This window comes from Canis lupus, chromosome 20 (assembly GCF_048164855.1).
Source record: "Canis lupus baileyi chromosome 20, mCanLup2.hap1, whole genome shotgun sequence".
NCBI lineage: Eukaryota > Metazoa > Chordata > Mammalia > Carnivora > Canidae > Canis > Canis lupus.
The window spans coordinates 9,398,688-9,405,318 of record NC_132857.1 but is presented as its reverse complement, the minus strand read 5'-3'; the positions used below and the strand labels follow the sequence as shown (position 1 = coordinate 9,405,318).

Sequence of the window (6,631 nt, the reverse complement as noted above, 5' to 3'; positions counted from 1 at the left end):
ACCACAGTAAAATTTGAGAAATTCTTGAATGATATGTATTTTAAAAGTCGGTAAGCGTTAAGATTTGACTAGAAAGATAAACATAATTCAGAATAGTCATCTGGTAAATAGATCAATTGAATCTGTTGAAGTGATAAAGCAACACAAAGTTTAACAAGTGGCAGACCTAAATATGTTTGAAGTAGGTACAGATGACTTCTTTAAAATCTTTTCTTTTATTTTTCATATTAAATTGAAAGTAATAATAATACTGTTTTCGTGGATCCTAGTCCAAATGATTCTCATAGTGTGCTATGAGACAGGCATATCTAGTCATAAAACAGTTCTTGATAGCCTCATGTTTCATCCATCAGCTTAAGGGTACATTTATAATAATATAATCAATCATACAATTCATATGATTACCGGTATTACCGTATGATTGTATTAGGTACTATGGTGGTAAACGAATTGAGGAAGAAACACAACTAAAATCGGTGAGCATCCGATGACTTGATAGGAGTGGAAGTGTGTTGACTTATTTGAGAATAGATGAACTATGGTCATCAGTCAGCTGTACTGAGTGAATGAAGCAGTGGTTCATTAGGTGAGTCAGTTTCATGGAACTCATTTAAGAGTTTTTATTGCATTTGAAAATTTAAGAAATCTCATCATTAATTCAAGTCCTTAGATACATTGCTTAAATCACATATGCAATAAATTATGTACTATATGTAGGATTATTCCTTTTTTTAATTCTGAAAAATATGGTTTTTGATTATTCTTTTCAAGACTTTTTCTTTAGTTAAGGGTCAACCTTTCCCTTTGATGGATAGATGGTGTCCTAGATCTTGGGTAGTTTGACTGAAAAATAGTGTCATTCTTATCTGTGCATAAAACAGAGATTATGACCTGACTGTCATATAACAGGAGAGATCATCTGTCTCTCCTTTTTTGAGTCAAGGGATTTTGGCAGGAACATAATATTCCCTTCAAAATCAGTTTGTTCCCTTGACTTTTTTTTTTATAGACTCCATTTATCTAATTCTCTCTCTTCCACACAGTCTTTGGGGCTCCAGACTGATTAGATACTAATTCTTTTGGCATGCTGTCAACATGTCCCACTCAGAATAACTATTAAACCTTTGCTTTTGCTACTCCTCTGCAATTTTGTTTCCTTTTCTCTGCTTCATGTTTCTGCTTTGTGATTTTCACCTATTTTGCCTTAAGCTATCTCCTGACAATGTGTTACCTCCTCTCTCTATGAATTTGTTTCTCCTCTGCCCAAGTAATTTATGTCTTCTTCCTTATTTCCCCGCCCCACCACAACTCATGATCCAAACTATTAACTTTTATGTAAACATTCTTTTATTTTGTTTTAGCTCATCATGAATATTAAAAAAGATTAGACATTTTATTCTATATTAATTATGCAACAGTACAGTTTTCAAGACTAAAAATATTCACATATAAATACTTGTATTGCAACTACAATAAGCCAATCTCCAAATATTTAGGGAGCTATCACTTTTTCTACTTAGCAGAAGAATGGAAAGCTTGGAATTGTTGCTAAATTAAGCTAAATCATTCATTCATATTATGGATTTTTTTTAATTCCAATGTTTTTATGCACTGATGTAAGTTTTAAAATGCAATTTAAACAGGTTTTCAGGGGGCACCTGGATGGCTCAGTCAGTAAAACATCTGCCTTAAGCTCAGGTCATGATCCCAGGATCCTGAGATCAATCCTTGCATCAGGCTCCCTGCTCCATGGGGAGCCTGTTTCTCCCTCTGCTTGCTCCTCCCCCTGCTTGTGCTTGCTCTCTCAATTTGTGTCCAATAAATAAAATCTTTTTAAAAAAACATTTTATTTATTTATTAGAGAGAGAGAGAGAGAGGCAGAGGGAGATGCAGGCTCCATGCAGGGAGCCCGACGTGGGACTCGATCCCGGGTCTCCAGGATCATGTCCTGGGCTGAAGGTGGTGTTAAACCGCTGAGCCCCCAGGGATGCCCAAATAAAATCTAAAAAAAAAAAAAAAAAAAAAAAAAAAGCTTTAAAAACAAAATAACAGGTTTTCAATATCACATATAAGTTAGAGTAAAATTTTTATTAAATTGTTTGTGAGAATTCTCAGCAAATAAATTCAGGGTATAGTAAACTAAAATGGATTAACTGATTTTTTTTGTATTTTTAAAAAACTTCTTTTGGAAGGAAATGATAGTGAAGTTATAAGGGCAATTGAGAATGAATTGCTTAAATATTTTCTTTATATCCAATAACTGAACAAAGTGAGAACAAAGAGAATGTTAAGAACTGAATTAAGCTGGTGGTTTTATGTCATTTATTTTCAGAAAAAGATGAATTTTTATAGTTTTCAGACACTATCTTTTCTTTCTATTTTTGGGGGGGAGGGTCTTTCCATTTTTAATTACTCAATTCATTTGAATTCAAGAACTAGGTTTCCTATTCCTAGCTTAGGAACACTTGTGATAGACTACATTACCAGGAAAGTAGAATCTCAGATGGAATAGATTAGTATGTAGAAAGTTTATTGAGGAATATTCTTGTATTTATGACCCATAGAAGGAATACAAAGGAGAGAAACAGGATTGGAAAGAGAGGGAAAAAAAATAGATTATGCTAAAATCACAGTGAGGATCTCAGCTGATCCCTTAGAAACAATAATTGCAAAAAAAAGAAAGAAAGAAAGAAAGAAAGAAAGAAAGAAAGAAAGAAAGAAAGAAAGAAAAAGAAAGAAAGAAAAGACAAAACAATGTTTTCCATTCAAAATTATGCCAAATTGGGATGAGGAAACTAGATTTTTATATTATGTTGAGCAATCATTGGATGAGCTGGACCTGGTAGGAGAGACTGTTCTTATCAATACTTGCAATGTCAGAGAGCTTAATGGGGAATCTGGGTGGGAAATCCCATCATGAATTAAAGAAAGAATTACTCAAATGAGGTAAGAATAGAAACATTTTAGGAAAAAATATGCATACTGTTCTGCACTACAACATCAATCAACAATTTAATGTGCTGTGGATCCTATATGTTTGACATTCTTAGAATAACATTTTAATTATTATTTTTTCTCTTCTATTCTCCTTTCTTCTCCATCACTTTTCCTCTTTCTTTCTCATTTGTTCATTCCCTTCTTGTTCACGTTTCCTCAAAAATATTTTATGATACATATTTTGCAACATATACCAGATTGAATAGACTTTTACAGTGAATAACAATATACTGATCATCTATATTTTACCACTATTTTTTATTTACATCAAGTTGAATAAACTTTTGTTGTTCAATATAGATTTTTGACAAATTCATAGAGTAGTGTGTCTTCATCTGTTTGGACTGCTACACAGAATACCATAAACTGAGTGATTTATAAACAGCAAAAAAAAAATTTATCACAGTTCTGGAGGATAGAAAATTCAAAGTCAAGAGATTTGTTTTTGGAGTCCATTGTTTTGGTGTCTGGTGAAGTCCCACATCGTCATTGATGGCCTTCTTCTTACTGTAACCTCACATAGTATAAAGGGATTCAACATATGAGTTTAGGGGGGCAAAGTATCAAAATCCTTATCTTTCTCACATGCAAAATGCATTCATTCCATCCTAAAAGTCCCAAAGTCTTAACTCATTATAGCATCAACTCAAAAATCCAGTCTGAAGACTCATCTAAAAATCTAGTAAATTGGATGTGGGTGAGATTCAAGATACAATTCATGATGAGCCAAATTGCTCTATAGCTGTGAACCTGTGAAATCAAACATGTTATTTGCTGCCTAAATATGATGGTGACACGTATAGGAGATGCACTCCCATACTAAATGGAATAAATAGGAAAAAAGAAAAGCATGAGGAGTTCAAAGTGGCCAGGGGTGGGGGTGTAGGAGTGGGTGCGTCTTAACTTCTACTTCAACAGAATCATAGTGGAAGGATTCCTCCCTCTGAAACTAAGACCTCTAGGCCAGTACGGACTAAAGTCATGGGAACAGGAAGCACAATTTTTGTTGGTGGGTCACTAGGGATAATGGTGAGTCGAATGTAAATAGTGAGTGGATGGAAATTCCCATTTCCATCCCTTGATTCCTGGACCTATGAGTCCTGACTATGACAGAAACAGCACTATATATTGGGCACTGATTCAAAACATATATGGTCTTCTAGAGAAGGTGTTGTCACCTAGTTGATGCTGTAACTGAAGCTTCAGAAGGCCATTCTGCTGTTTGATCAAGCTAGCTGCTTGGGGATGGTGAGGCCAGGGTAAGACCAGTGAATTCCATGAGCATGAACCCTTTTGTTGTGAATGAGTTCCTTGATCAGAAGCAATGCTGTGTATAATACCAGGATAGTGAATAAGGAATTCTATAAATCTAATGTGATAATGTGATAATTTGGCCAAGAGCAGTGCATGCAGGAAAGACAAATCCATATCCAGTGTGTTTATTCCAATACAGGAAAACTTCCCCTTCGTTGATAGAAGCATTCCAATGTAATCAACTTGTCAACAGGTAGCTGGCTGACCACCTTGGAAAGTTGTGCCACGTGGGGACTTTGCTCATTTCTGCCACTAGCCGATTGAACATTTAGTGGTGGTCACAGCTGGGTTGGCCTTACAGAGTAGAAGTCTCTTGCTCAGCCCACATATAAACTTTATTCCTGCGACCATGGCCACTTTGTTCATGAGCCCATTAGGGATGGAGAGGGAAAGAAGCTGACTGGTATCTGTAGAACAGGTTACCCTGCCCACTTGATTATTAAAATCTTCCTCTGCAAAGATTATCCTTTGGTGAACATTCAAAATCCTGAAATCCTAATAGACCTGTTAGGCATTGTGCTTCTTTCTTGTTTATAGGAGGGGCCCTGTGCAACTACTTTTGCTCAGAAGGGATATCTTGCTATTTTCCATACCATTGGACCTCTAGAACTTTCACTAAAGTAGACGATCCCTGAAGTTTGATTAGATTTATTCCCAGCTTTCTGGCATGCAGAAGTTTAACCAATAAGTCTAGAGCAGTTGCTACTTTTGGCTCACTTGGTCTAATCAGCATCATTTTATTGATGTAAAGGACCAGTGTGATTATCTTTTGGAAGGAAAAAGGCAATCAAAATCCCTGTGAACTAAATTATGACATAGGGCTGGAGAGTTGATATATCCCTGAGAGATGATAGTGAAGGTGTACTGCTGGCCTTGCCAGCTGAAAACAAACTGGTTCTAGGGGGTCTTATGGAAAGGAATGGATAAAAAAGCATTTGTCAGATCAATAGCTGCATACCAGTCATCAGGGGATGAATTAATTTGCTCAAATAATGAAACCACATCTGGTATAGCAGCTATAATTAGAGTCGCCACCTGGTTAAGCTTATGATTATCCACTGTCATTCTCCAAAATCCATCTGTCTTCCCATAGGCCAAATAGGAGAGTTGAATGGTGATGTGGTGGGAATCACCACCACTGCATCTTTCAAGTACTTGATGATGACACTCATCTCTGCAGTTCCTCCAGGGATGTGGCATTGATTTTGGTTTATGATTTGCCTCGTAGGAGGCTAAAGTTTTAATGGCTTCCATCTGGCTTCTCCCAACGTTTTAGCCCTTACTCCAAAAGTTAGGGAAGCAATGTGGGGATTCTGCTAGGTGCTAAGTATTTCTATTATACATTCTGGAGCTGGGGAAATAACCACAGGATGAGTTCAGAGACACACTGGACACAACTGTGTGACGGACTTGAGCTAAAACTCCATTGTTCACTTGACCTCCACAAGTCCCTACTCTGCCTGGAGGGCCACGGTGACCATTTCAGTCTCTTGGAGTCACTGTCAGTTCAGAGCCAGGTTGTCCAGTAGTCATGGAAAGTTCTGATTATTTTCTTTGCTTCACTACAAAGTTAACCCTGGCAAAAGGCCATAAATCCTTTTGGAGAAGGCTGGGAGACAAACAATATAGTCTCTTACAATATAATTTTTAATTGAAGAAGAGTTGATACACAATGGTACAATAATTTTAGGTATGCAACAGAGTAACGTGACATGTCTATACATTATGCTATGCTCACCACAAGTGTGGCTACCATTTGTCATCACACGATGCTATTATATTGAACATATTGTTGCTAGTGTGCTGGTTTCCTTCCATCAGGGAACTACACTTCCATTTACTCAAGGGGTGCTGGTTCTGAAAATTACAAAGCTGTGACTTTTTGATTTCATGATTCAAATTAGACTTTTATTTACTTCACCTAGAAATTTTCTCTTTATACAAATCAAGAACTTGAGCTCCCATCCATTTTACTCTGGAAGCACCATGGTTAACTTGGTGGTACATAGATCTGAACAAGTCAGACTATTCTGATTGCTGCGTTGGGTCTCGCTAAACATTTCAGTAATCCTGTCTACTTTGTTATTAAACCTTGATTTGACCCTGCCTCCTGGATCCCATTATTCCCATAACATTTAGGTTTTCCAGTTGAGTGACTGTGATTCCTACTATAACACCTGACCTATAGAGAAGAGTAATCGAGGGACTTTTCAAGATTGCTGGAGCTCCCCTCACAAATTTGTTTCTCAAATAATTAACAAAAGGTATGTCTTCTGGACTCTCCCCATGTGAGTGAGTAGGCCTTAAAAGACTGGCTCTC

General features: G+C 36.7%; 1 pseudogene; it reads right to left on the bottom strand.

Annotated features, from left to right (window-relative positions):
- Positions 1–3,917: 3,917 nt before the first annotated feature.
- Positions 3,918–5,844, bottom strand: LOC140611579 (uncharacterized; annotated as a pseudogene).
- Positions 5,845–6,631: the final 787 nt, after the last annotated feature.